This window comes from Cygnus olor, chromosome 5, assembly GCF_009769625.2.
Source record: "Cygnus olor isolate bCygOlo1 chromosome 5, bCygOlo1.pri.v2, whole genome shotgun sequence".
NCBI lineage: Eukaryota > Metazoa > Chordata > Aves > Anseriformes > Anatidae > Cygnus > Cygnus olor.
In genome coordinates, this window is record NC_049173.1 from 53,190,727 (window position 1) to 53,204,618 (window position 13,892).

The 13,892-nt window shown below is 43.7% G+C and overlaps 1 protein-coding gene across 17 annotated transcripts in view; it reads left to right on the forward strand.

Annotated features, from left to right (window-relative positions):
• TSPAN18 (tetraspanin 18) overlaps positions 1 to 13,892 on the forward strand; it is a 151,609-nt gene that overhangs the window by 106,671 nt on the left and 31,046 nt on the right. The window contains exon 1 of one of the 17 annotated variants that reach the window (XM_040560547.1): positions 207 to 294. The exons of the other annotated variants lie outside the window; for them this stretch is intronic. The gene's annotated coding sequence lies outside the window, so the exon portion shown is untranslated. Of the gene's footprint in view, positions 1 to 206; positions 295 to 13,892 lie in introns of those variants that run through there. 17 annotated transcript variants of the gene reach the window in all.

Sequence of the window (13,892 nt, forward strand, 5' to 3'; positions counted from 1 at the left end):
AATCTTCCAGTTCAACATGAGGCAATTTTTCCCTTCTGCTTTTTGGTTTTCTTTTTAATCGTAGTTGTTCTTGTGTTGTTTTTTTTTTTTTTTTTTTTTTGTCACCAAAACTGCAAAATCTGCTTGGTGTGTTCTTTCTGATGATACTGATGCAGTCACTCTTCCTGGTTTATGCTAGTGTCATGTGTGTGATTCCTCACTGGAGGAGTTTGGGGTTTGTCTGGCAGGAGAATGACCATTAGGGCTTTACTACCACTACTGCTGCTGAGCTGCTTTTGTCACCTGCAGGTGCAGGTAAGCCTCTTGTTGCTGTTTCCCCATTCGGCTCTGGAGAGTTTCTGAATACTCTCAGCTGCAAGTCAAGGAATTAAACATGAGCGCTCACAGTTACGATTAAACGTTTTCTTTGCTAATTCTCTTTGAATGTGTCCCGGTGACTGCAGTTGGGGATTAAGAGGAGTGCCCTCAGCACCATCAGTAAGCTGTATTTGAGACCTCCAGTGACAGTGTTTATATTTTCCCTCTCTTGCCTGTATCCCTCACATGATACCTTGCTCGATGAGCAGCTCTCTCCTCCCCATCCCAAGTGATGCTATTGCTGAGGAATGTTGGACGGAGACCATTATACACATACTGGAGGTGCTGCTGGATTTGGGGTTTGAGTTTGATTTCAAAGGGAGGAGATGCAGGAAGGAAATGTTGTTTTTAGTGGGGACCCAGGCCTTAGCGCTTTGCAGAACTGTTTTAAACACACTTCTCAGGCAGGGAGGTCTGTGAGAGCAGGGGAGGGCTCGGCGAGCTTTACAAATGTTTCCATGCGCTGCTCGAGGCTGCTGTCCCAGGCACGTACTTCATTAATGCTGCTGGGGAAGGCATTTTGGAAATAATCAATCAGTGTCGCTCAGCGTTTCTTCTCCGTTGGCGCTGCTCTGTCTTGTTTCAGTGCTGCTCGTTTTGGTTTTAATTTCTGAATGAGGGATCGATCTGCACAGACCAGCACTAGACAGAAGAGTTTGGTGGTGCGATGGGCTAAGCCATCTTGCCCCTTGTCTCTACAGCACTTAAACATTTGTTTGGAGTTGTAGGTCCTGAAGAAGCTGGCGGTGTTTGGGCTTTGCTGAAGCATGCTCTGAGCATCTCAGTGGTTTCCTAGGTCAGGATGAAGTTGTGCTCCCGGATGCTGCGAGCTCTCCTTTGGAGCACTCCTCTCAGAGAGGACCTGCCTCTCAGTTCTGCAGGGTGTTATATCACAGACCTGCCACTTCTCACACCTTCCTTCTGTCTTTCCTCTTCCCTCTGCTTCCACATTCTTTGATGCAACTGAGCTCTGCTGCAAATGACTGCTTGTTGTTTTGCTTTGCTGAGGTGATGGCAAAGAGCTTTTTTTTTTTTTTTTTCAAAAAAAGAAAGGCTTGTAAAGGGAAAGGCTGTAAAGAAAATTTCTGTGATGCATGGCAGCTTTTGTATGTATAGGAATGGAGAAAATTTAGTGGGATAGCTGCTTTGTTGTAAAAGATCAAGATAACTTTGCCTTCACTCTGAGTGAATCAGTGGCTAAACTGGGATTAAATGGCAGGAGTACGTGATCCCCAGACAGAGGCTCACACTTCTGTCAGCAAATTGTTGTGAAACTGGTGGAGTTGAATGGGCAGGACACACCGGGTATTGCAAAGGATCTGGCCTCCTGGCACTAGAGCAGCACTTCACAGCGGTACTGGGGTTGCGTGCTATGAATTAATCATCTCAGGGACACCTGTATAACGTGCGCTTTGGCCAGTCCCTTCTGATGCTCCGTGTTACCGCTCACAAAGGAGCAAAGAAGGATTGCACTTATTTTTCCCCAGAGTTCAATGGGAGGTAACGCTATATTCCAGGGAGGTAGTTCTTCACCTCCCTTAATGAGTAACTTTATACTGTGCTGTCTCTTACAACAACAGCTGTCGCTACCAAAAGGCAAAGAAGCTATTTGACGAGCCTGTGAGGCTGTAAGAATTGTTAAGAGAGGAGGGGAGGGCACAGGCAGGGAACTAAGCTTAGCACAAGAGCCATGAGAATTCCCAGGCTCCAAAGAGTGCTGCTGATTTTAGCATTTCATGTGCTCCTACGTAGTGGTGTTTTTTTTTTAACATTTCTGGTCACAGTGAATGAAAGCAAAATCCCAACTGAACAGCAGATCAGTACAGGGACAGCTAGGAAGGTCGGACTGTGTGTTATGTTTGCTGCACAGCGTTGTGTCATGAACGATGCTTATAGCTCAGATCCTCAAATACAGACGTAGCAGCAAGTAGAATAAGGTGGGAACGGGCCGCTGTGACTACTTTTATCCTACTCGACACAGGGTTTCTTTGAGTTGAGTCTGGTTTGAATCAGAGCATCTCAGTGCTGCGATTTGTCATAGATTTCTTTGTTCTATTCCCGGTCATTCTTCCATGTTTGTTTACAATGATATAATGTCCATGTGGCGGCTCCAGCAATTGTTTGGGAGGCAGCTGAATGCTACAAAAGCGACATGAATATACTTTCAGTTCTCTTTCAAATCACTCCATCCTCCTGCAATTTGTTTTTGAATGCCAGTGGCCTGTAGATCATCTGCGAAATGAAGATGCTTGGGGACCGGGCTTGTGTGGCTTTTAGCTCATCTGTAACTTTCTTACTTCATGGTGTTCTTTGGTCTTTCCTCAAGTACTGTACCTCTGCCAAAGTAAGACCAGTTCAGTCTCTGTCAATGTCAGCTGTTCAGGGGAAGAGAGCGGGGCAGGGCAGAGCAGCATCCTGAGTGAGCCTGCCCGAAACACTGTGCCTGAAGTTCGGATGCTGCTGGAGTTTGTGCCAGTGCTCCCATTCACCTCCCTGGCACGAGGATGTTATCCCCTTGCTGATAAAAAACTTTTTCTCTTTGTGAATGTAAGGATCAATGGATTGTTTGTTCTCCCACAGACTGTCTTTGAAGCCTGGTGATGTGCGTGCACGTCCGTCGCCTCCCCTGTGAATTGCGACATCGGTAGATTTTGCCTGGACAAAGCGCAGGCCCAGGGATTGAGACTGCTGCCTAGGTGGCTGATAAATTTGGAAGGTTCCTGAAATAAGAGGAGTGGGCCTAGGTGAGAGCATGCACAGCACTGAGAAATAAAAGAGAAAGGCACTGTAAGTTGGAGGACTGACCTTGGCACCTTCCCTGTGAGCAGCGGTGGGAAAGCGCAGGGAGACCAGGGAACGTGCTTTTGTTTTCTGGAGGTAATTAGGGACCTTGCTTTACGCTCTGCCTTTATTCTCTAAAATAAGGATGTACAAAAGAATCCCTCTCCTCTGTGAGGTCTGGGCGTGCCTGCCCCACCAGTGCTCCTGTGCATAGCAGGGGCTTGCAGAGCTTCAGCGCTGCCCATTGCCTGGGTGCTGGGCAGAAGTGGGAAGCTACACAGGGAGAGGGGTTCATTAAGCCCCGTACACGTGAAGGCAGGGGCAGTGAGCCCACCTGATGCAACTGGTAAGCTCAGGATTTCCTTTTACTTGCTATCATGATTATTATTTATCATTGTTATTGATAGGAGAGAAGTGCAACCCAGCTGCTCAGTGCCGAGCTCGGAGCGCTCCTGCAGGGTGAAGCGCTCGGTGCCGCTTAGAAAACCAGCCATTGTGCTGCCTCTTGAATAAGCATTTTATTTCACATGCTCGTTCTGAGCCTCCTGCTGTTGCTCACACTACAACTGCTGACAAGTAGCCTTCCTGGCAATATGGCATCAGAGCCCGTGAGCTGCCTTCCCTGTGGCTGGGACTCTGGAAGAACAATATGAACAAGGCAAATGGCAGTTGCATATTTAAAGTCAAGTATTCCCTCTTAAACATGAAAATGCTCTTTGCACTCCGTACATATCCCTGCTTGGTGATAGCTATTGGCCACGTCACGCATTATTCCTGCGTTGGGATAGGAGCATGCTAGCTGTGCAGCAAAAACCTGCACCTCGCTCCTTGGCTGAGCACCTGGAAAGCTCATCCATCATTAGCAGGACACCCTGGTGTATAGTACATAGGGAAGCGCCTATGAGTTTTACTAACTGGGATCAGTCAAGCACCATTTTTAAGCTCAGTTACTTTAAACTTAGGCTAATTCATAGTGGAACAGAACTGGTTTTGCTATGCAAGTCTGTAGAGCACTGTGCTCTACGGAATCTAACAGCACTTGGTAACTGTGTCAATGAGCATTAGTAAAGTAATAGAAATTAACCTTTACGTTGATGTAGCTGATCTCTAACAATGCACCAGGGTCCTGTTGTTTTAAGCGCTGTAAATTTGCATGACAGAAATACTTTCAGATTTAAGAACATGCACATTCAACTGAACAGGTGAAAACAAACAAGTGTGGTGCAGCAGGGGCACTTGAGCGAGGCCACAGAGAAGTCAGTGGCATTTGCAGTGACTTTAATAGCCACTAGGTTGGGTCTCACATAGTTTCTGTGTTGGGCTTTTAAAACACATTACCATATTCTCTGAGAGATGGAACTCAACAAAGCACGAAGTTTATACTATGGGAAGACTGGCTCATCCTTATTGCTGAAAGACAAGAGCACCTTGCTTTGACGGAGCTAATATTAAAACCAAAGCTACTGAAAGACTGAAAATCCAGAGGGTTTCAAGACAGTAGAAGCTCGGGAAACTTGGAGCAATTTTTCCTAGGTCTTTAGAAAACATTCTTTGTAAAGGTATTTGAATCTCTGCAGAATGAATGCAGAGCGATCAGTGACGCAAGCAGGATGTTCTGATGTTGTAGTTCGTGCTTTGTGTTTCTGTTTAAATGTGCATGAAGAAAGGCAGGGGGTGAAGGATACAGTTCACTGCGACTCTCGGTGAGGCAGCTGTTGAAAGGCCAGGCTAGAATCTGCTTTGTCTTGGCTTTTCTGAGGGGAAGGGAAGAAAACATAATATATTCATAGGCTCTGTGTATATGTGTGTGCATAAATATACATACATATATGTATGAAAGTATGCACACAAAGCCACTGATTGTCAGCAAATAATACTATTCACAGAAGCTTAGTGTCTGCTGTAAGCAGGAAGCACAAGTCCTTCATTCTTCTACTGAAGGCAAAGTTATGTATAAAATTGCTGTAGACCAGTACAAGATTTTTTTTTTTAATAGGTGTATTATTCCTGTCATCTTCCTGTCTTCTTAAATGAAATTGTTAGGTGTTTTGCCAGCTCTTTTGTGTTGGTAAAACAAAGCACACACACTAACTAAGGGTAGCAATAAAATCCTAAGCCTTAATCAGAGGTTAGTATTAACATCCCTCTAACTGGTTAGATCAAGCAATTTATACCATAGAAATTTTCCTTTTTAAAAGCAAAAGCACACCCCTTTCTCTTCCATGCGTGGTGTTTTTTTTGGTTTGGTTTGTTTTTTTGTGGTGGTGGTGATGGTGTGGTTTTGTGATTTTTTTTTTTGTTTTGTTTTTGTTTTTTTGTTTTATGTAGACAGCAGGCAAAAGGGCTGTATCATTTCTGGAATGAATGAGCGGGGTGAGAGGAGTGAATGTGTACTCTGGTTTCTGCTGAAATGAAGATGGAAGATTGGATTAACATCCTGTGATTCTGTGGGTTTTGGGAACCATATTATCATGAAGGAGTCTTTAAAGGTAGTGACCAGAGTGAAGATGAAATTCTTACCTTCGTAGCCAGATCTGTGTGAGTGGCGAGGCTGGGCTCTCCTTCACTGGGAGAGTAAGGAACAATCTCTACTTAACTACCTCTTTACTGGAAAAAAACAAAACAAAAACAAAAACAAAGCTCACGATATACAGGAGGATAAATTGTTGTGGAACTGGAACCAACTCTGAAAAAGCTGCTTGCAAGAGTTTAAAAGAGGTGGTAAGTATTCCACACAACTGTGCATCCTCTTCTCCTAGCCAGCTTACAGTAATAAGTGGTGTGATGGTAATTGAATTGAACTTACACAGTATTGAACACTGAATTAAAATAAAGAAGTGCCTGATTTCAAGTTTTATTCCGAAGAAATGGGATTTATTTTTTTTTTCTCAGTGCGTTTACGACAGGTAGATCTGAAGGATGTAAAAACCTTGAAGACTTGTCTCATTTTTATTTAGCAAATCCACAGGTGAGGTATACACTAAAGAATTTTTTCAGTGTGTGGAGCTTCAAATCCTTTGGGAAACTAAAAATAGGAAACAGGCAAAAAGGCAGTAACCAAAACAGGCATGATTATTTTTGTAAGGTTAAACAATTAACCTCTCTTTCTTGATTCAACGCTATCCAAAATTCAAAAGTGAAACTAAGGAATGGGAAACGGTACACGATTAGTGGACTTTTAACTGCTGATGTAGGATATCAAAGATATATGAGCCTTCATTCTTTATGGCTTTATTGAAAATGCTCTTTTATCCTTCTGAGTAAGATGGAAGGCATGGGATGTTGCAGCTGGGCTCGGGCATGGCCTCAGAGCGTTTTGCTGGTCTTTCATGACATTGCAGAAGCTTCTTTTGCCCATTACTGATTTTTTGTTGTTGTTCTTTTGGGATAATTTGCCTGGAAACCAGATCTTAGTTGCCCTCAGAGTGTTCATGTGATGATGATGAGTTAATATAGTGGAGACATCATTTACATACATCTGGAGCTGGGTAAACTAAATTAAATTCTTTAAATAAATAAGACACAGTGTATCAGTCCATCAGAACGAAATCCACCCTCGACTCAGTAATTAGAGGAAAATGATTAGGAATTAAATGCTAAATTTAGATTTATCTGTACTTTACAGGAGTGCTTGTTAAAAGGAGAGCCAGCACGAGAAATCTTGGCTCTGAGGATCACCAGGACGAAAGCCTCTCTATGTATTTTGGCCATGTAGCAAGCAATTCCAGCAACGACTTGCTAGAAGTGACATGTCTGATTTATTGCCCACTGCAGCTTTGAGAGCGTTTGCGAGCTGAAGTATCTGTTATGGTTAGGATGATTATAACTGTGTTTAATTTTATTTTGGGGAGAGAGAGAAAATAAATACTCTTTTTTTTTTTTTTTTTTTTTTTGTGGGTTCTGGATGCAAATGACTTCTGTGGTTGCTTTTGGTCCTTAAGCAATGCCAGCCTGGGCTGTTCGGTGCCACTTGTGCTTTCCCTGCAGTCAGGGCTGTGGCTGGTCAGCAGGAGGAGAGCCCGAGCGCGGTGCCCAGCTCTCACTGCATCACAGCATCGCAGCGGGGCTTTGCTGTGAGTGCATGGGTGGGTCTGGCAGAGCAAAAAACTGTATTGTCATCCTGGTGTGAATTGCTGAGCCAGTAGTTGAGATGCTTGCTCCCTGTCTGAGTTTTCTGCTGTCTCTGGTATATCAGTAAGTCTGCAGCTGGTTTGGGTTCTGTCTCTTAAAAACACAGACATGTCGGTGCATTGGAGAGTATCTCCCAGCATCCGGTTGGAGTGCTCTGTGGAGGATGCTAAGATCTAGCCAGTCAGTTGTTTCGTATACTATTCCCACCAGTACTATCTTTCATCCATAAGTTCCCAACGCATTTCCCAACCTGTGCAAAATAGAATTGCAAGTAGCCTTTTGAATAGGAACATAAGCACAAAATCGATGCCTCTAACCGAAAAGCATTGTTTTGCAGACCCCAAAATCTAGAGCCTTTCATCTGCGTAAAACATTGCATCATCTTTAAGTTAGGCTCATGCAGAAGAGGCGTGTTTCTGTTTCATCTCTTTCATGAGCCAGATGCCAGGTTTTGAAGTTTTGGGGACATTCTCTTTGGTTATGGTCCAAAAATATCAACCCTTCTATAGTTCTAAGTAAAGAAACAAAACCAAAAAATGTAGGGCTCTGTAAGTACAAGATGCCTTCTCCAAGAACCACCATGGTTTGGCCTGGTGGAGTTTGGCTCAATGGCCCAGCAAGGGAAGTGTTAATTCAGTTCCTTGCTGAGAGCTGGGCTGACCAGGAACGTCAGTCTTAATCCTCTTTATCCCAGGTTAATGCCCCGTTGGCAGTACCCCTGGCTAGTTAAAACTTTCTTGTTAGAAAGAGAGAGAATAAAGCAACAACAACTCTCTCTCCCCAAACTGAAAGAAATTCGTAGCTGACAGATTCAGGTTTTATCAGGAAGATGCAACAAGCTGCCTGGAAGCCTGCGATGTTCCATCATACAAAACGATGGGAAATGGATGAGGAGTCCCTCTGAACTCGCTGCCACTAGAAGTGCTGCCCAGGTAGCTGCATTTGCAGAAGGTCAGAGTTTCCTTCTGTTTTGTGTCAGAAACCAGTCAGCTGTTCATATATCAGTAGTTCAGTGCACTCACATGCATCTCATACTGGAAGACAGTCTCTTTTTAGCTAGAACAGAAAACCCATAAAGGCGGGGTGGGCAGTAGAAGCACAAAAAGACAAAGAGATGTCAGGAAGTTATGAAACACACCCTGGAGCACGTTTTCAGCTTCTGGTTAAGCTATTGTACCAAAATCTGGGGTTGTGACCTTTTTCTATCATTTCTGATTTTGTGTTCAGGGAAAAGAAAAATAGTGAAAGCAAATTCCTACTGATAAGATCCATCTCCTTATATCACCTGTCTTGCCAGTATAGGTTTGTGTTTTGCACAGCCCTGGAGAAAATTAAATGGATATCCAGCATAACCAGAGAACATCCTAGCTAAGTTGACTCATAACGAAGAAAAGATGAACTATCTTCTTATAAACTGACTGTTCATTGCACTTGGCTGATTCCCTCCTGCTCTTCCTAATATCCTTGTCAGTCTGTTGGCCAGAAGCTGAAGCCACCACACCAGCCATGCAGTTAAAACACAGAGTAGCCAGAAATTTCAATTAACTCCCGTTTCCGTGAACACTTACTGGCCATTGGTTCCAATTCCTATAAAAATGTCTGGGCAACTCGTTGCTTAGCATTTCACCTCGTTTTGTAGCCGCTACTTTACAGCGCTCCGATTTTAAAGTGTAATTTTACAAGTGTTACTTTTACTGACTGTTTTCTGCTTCACCATGTATTTTTAAATGCCAAAAGTATGAGCAGGGTGGAGAGGGGGCCAGTTTTGCAGCAGGTAATGCTGAGTTCTGCTCGTTTTGGGTTCTACTGCTGCTAAATACATTTCCACTGCTTCATCTGATTGTAAAAAAAGATACTGTATGATGAGTATTCAAAATGTATTTTAAAAAGCAACCCTTTGTTTGCTAGGAAATGTTCTCTGTTTAGTAAGAACATGGCTAAAAATGTTTGCTGGCCCTATACCTTCCTGGACAGAATATTCTTTTTCCTCTTCTGAGAAAAGCTGTGTGGAAAGGTGCCTCTGGGAAGCCAGACCTGACCAAGGAAGGGAAAGGTTTTTTTCCCCTAGGCACTTCTGTCCATCATGAAGCTGTAGGATTGCAGGATTCAGCAGCAGGGTGGGTGCTTCAACACAAGATATAGATAGATGGATCTTCAAAAGCGTCTGGCGGAGCATGGACTTGAGAGAGGAGAGGAAGCAGTGTGGGGACGGTGACACAGTAAAGCAGTGCTCGGGTGCCCAGTGCAGGGCACGTCCTGGGAGCTGTGTCATGCTTCCCTTTGGTAAAAGGGTCTGAGAAGGGAATGGCAGAGAGGCTGGTGCATTAGAAGCACCACAGGCTCTGTCACCACTGCAGGCAGCCAGTATACCTCAGGTCCATGCCTTCTGTGCTCCCTATTCCCTGCTTTCCTGAACAGTAGCTCCCAAGCTCCCCCCTTTAAAATTATGATGAAAAAATGGGGAGCAGGATGATTTAATGAACATCTTAGTTGGAATGGAACTGCGTTAAGAAGCCAGCAGGCCTGATAAAAAAAGCCTCAACATGCTGAAAAATAAATCCCACTGAGTACTCAGCATCCTGCCTGAGTCACCAATTCCCCAAGGCAGAAAACAAAGCAAGGAAAAAAAAGTTTGTTTTTACACAGCAAAGCCAAAACACGTCCATTTCTGATTCAAGATGAGTCCTGGGGGACATCCCTTCTGTAATGCAGCATGAGGTCAGTATAGGTGAGCTGACAAATGCACAAATTGATTTTTTTTTTCCTCATCCTTTAGACAAAGCACCTACTAATTTCAGCGGGACTCATGCCCGCGTGCATTTTGTGACTGGAGCTATCCCAAAGCATTCAAGGACCAGGGATTGTTAGCGCTAGGGCGCAGGGAGGGCTTAGATGCGTGAGTCAGATTTTCCATAGCTCCTCCTCTGGCTCCAGTGGCGAGCATCGGCAGGACTTTGTCTTGCTTCTTCCTCCTGCACGGGCTCTCCCCGTCACTCCTGCTCTGGTGCTTCTTGCCCCTTCACGAAGTCCCTGCAAAGGCTTCAGCACCGTAAGGTTTCTACAAATAATGTCTGCAACTTGTGAGGAGAGAAACAGCAAAGTATTTGCCTGGTTCCCTGAGGCTTTATAAATATGTGCCCAAGTAAAGGCAGCTTACAAATCTGCTGTGCTTCAGAATCGCACAAGTTGGATGGAAATTCTCTGCTTGTGATGGGATGAGAGGGCGGAGAGCGAGACTTTGTGCTAGCAAGTGACCCCTGGCTGGCAGCAGTCCGCTAATGCTTTTAAATGAACTGCTGCAGAGCCGAGGGCTCAAGGCAGAAGCACAATGGAAGGTGCATTATTATTGCTGCTCTGATTATGGCAGATAATTCTCCTGTTCTCATTTACAGATTTAATGGTTTGTTAATAATGTCTGATTTGGGAATATTGTATAGTCTATCCAGTAGGGGTGGCATAATAGCATTAATAAGGGTAATTGAGGTTGTTGCTATAATCTTGTTTGCTCTTTGGTTTGTTAATTGAAAGTGACTTATCTTAATATATGATAGAAAAATTGTTGCTCCTCTGTGCAGCCTGGGCACCTTGAAGGGAAAAGGGATGTGTCAGTCCACACCGGTTTTATGTTGTTGTGGGGTATGTACAGCAGTAAGCATCCAGAAGTGAATCAGCGTCACATGTGTCAGGTATTGTGTGTCTGTGTTTACGTTCGGTATAAATAACAGTATGTGCTGTTACTTGTGACCATGCGTTGTCTCTTTTTGCAAGGCTCGGTGTGTAAGTCTGCCCGCAACGCGTGCAGTTGATTAGACGGTCTTTACTAGAGGAGCTGGAAATGAGAGACATCCCGGCTCTGAATGTTTAACCCCGGAGAAAAAACTTGGCATTTTGTCTCCCATCAGCGTTTGCCCGTAACTGCTATTAACATTAATTATGGAGATACTTATGTGAACACCCTGTTATCCCTAATTAGAGTTAATGGAAGATATGCGTGGATGTTAACAGGACAAGAGACAACCAAGCTTCCATTCCTAAGGTTAAATATTCAGTAGAATATTCCCTCTTAGACGTGTCCAACATCCTATAATCATGCAGTCAGACTTATGCAAAAGCAGAACAATTTCACCTTTTTCTTTTTCTTTTTCTTTTTTTTTCCCAGTTATGGCCACCTTACACTCTTTGGTTAAATTAAAGAGCAAACAACGATGTGGCAGTGCCTTCAGTTACCTTTACTAATGTAATTATGCTACATTTTCTCTATTCATAGAGTACCTCCGAATCAGACTTTGTAGCAGACCACTTGCTGTCCCTTTCACTGTCCCGGTACGGAATGAATGCTGGTAGAGGCAGGGGAGCTGGAAGGATTTGGCTTTGTTCTGAACCGGCACCTTGTGAGAAAGAGCTCAGGCCCTGAGCTCTTGAGTAGGTCACATTATAGTTTGTTTGGTTGTTGTTTTTTTTTCCCCCCAGATGATCTGTGATACAGTTATGGGGTTGTTTGTTCATCCCTACCATCCCTTACCGCCACACGAGCATGGTGCTGAGCCCCTTGGATGCTGCGTGGTGACCACCTTGCTATTAGGCAGCCCGCGGCTCCCCATTCCTCCTTGGCTGGAGCTGGGGGCTGCGTCACCCAGCTTTGCAGCTGCTGCTTTCCGTGCAGCAATTCCAAGTACAAGAACTTGGCTCGGGTCTCGGATTCTCCCATTTCCAGAAACTGCACCAGAGCCCATTGCTGTCTGAGGTGCGTGATCGCCAGCAGCATGGGGCAGCAGGCTGGCGAGGGGACTGCTGGGGACGTGACTGAAGCACTTGACCTTTGGGGCTCGGTACGAAGTCAGTCTCTGCTCACATTTTCCCCAGAGGATGAGCCCGGGGACGGTTGGTAGGTTTTGATTTAGCCATTTGTTTGTATATTCTGTTGATGTTTTTATGTATTTTTTCAATCCTCTCATTACAAGTGCTTTTTTTTTTTTTTGTGGTGTTCAAAGAATCCATTAAGCTTTGTAATTAGTGGTACTTCTTTGATTTAATATATAAAGTAATGTTTTCACAGGTCAGATCCACATGGACCTTTAGTCCTTTTCCCTTTTTCCTTTTTTTTTTTTTGTTCATGGGCGTGTATTTTGAGTGGCTGTGTAAAGCTTAAAGTGCCTGTATTTAAACTGGTGTGAGCAAAAGGCTTTTGATGGTGTTTTGTTCTGGGATTTTGGAGTAAGCTGTATTGGTTTGAGAGCTCATGCTAGACATTGTTTAAAGTGGACAGATGCTAAGAAACCTTGCTCTGTACTAAGCAGGGTTGCTAATTTAGCTGTACTTGTGTAGTTGAAGTGGCAAAATCCCCTTCTGTGGTATGGCTTACCCTAGTTTATGGGAAAGAACAATTTTTTTCTGGTGTATCTGCATTTAGATCTTTTAACAAAAAGGATACATCCTCTTTAAAAAGGCAAATGCCCCCGTATTTTAACATTTCAATTAAAATGCCCGCTAAGCCTTCAGATGCAGTAGGAAAGAAATTGATCCTGTAAAGGGAACGTAGTTGTGACATACCATTTTATTTCAGCTAGAAAAACGTGGCCTCGCTTGGAGCAGATAGCTGACTCTCAGATCAGGCCATGGTCTGGTCGTATTGTTGGGGAGGTGAAACGCAGTCAAACCGAAGATATCATCATACCCATGGAGGTTAAGGGCCCTTTGCCCCAGGCAGATTCCTTTGTTTTTATAAGCCACTGCAGCTAGGCTGTAAATGGAGGTCTCCAAGCAAGGCTAAGGTAATAACCTCAGGTGGTAACTTCAAACTGGCTTCATGAGCTAAATCCTGTATTTTGTGTCTTTAAAATAAAGAGGGGATGTGTAAATTCCTCCCTATCTTGCCTTTGACTCATGCGAAATATATAATATATCCTGAGGCAAATATGCTAAGTTTTTAACTAAACTCTTACTGAGATCTTAATTTCTGTTAGTTTGCTTTGTTGGTTAATTGCCGATACTGTATCCACTAATGCAGTCATTTTTTTTCCTGAAAAATAGCTGAATGAGATGACATTAAAAAGAAAAATCCTGCCTTCAGATGGATTATTTTCTTTAAATCTCTAGACTGAGCAATAGTCCAGTTGAAGGGACTAATTTTGGATTCACTGGGCCAATAGTAAAGATTAAGTGGTGAGTAAGTCTTTATTCTGGGTGTTTGGTATAGGCTTAGCAGCGTTACATTGATTTACAGGCATGAATCCCCCCAGTCTGTACTGATAGATTCTGTAGTTATCTGGTCACCTCTGACTTGCCTTTTTTACCAGAAGGATATCCTGGCTACTACCCCAAGATGCTTTGGAGACACCTAACTGCTTTGTAATCCTCCAACAACAGCAGGAAAAGCAGCAGATAAGTATTAGCTGAGAAACCTGAGCAGTTTTGCCCTAGGATAATGGAAAGATAAGGTATTATACAAGGACATGCCATCTCAACAAAAAATGAATTTCAGGAGCTGGCGTTTCCATACAGAATAGATGAAGTGCTTAAGTGAGGGCTTGCTTGGCATTCCCTTTTACACTTTCATTCATTCTTTTTGACTCAGATTTTTTTGATGCTTCTGAGCAAAATCAGGTTTGCCAAATGACAACTTG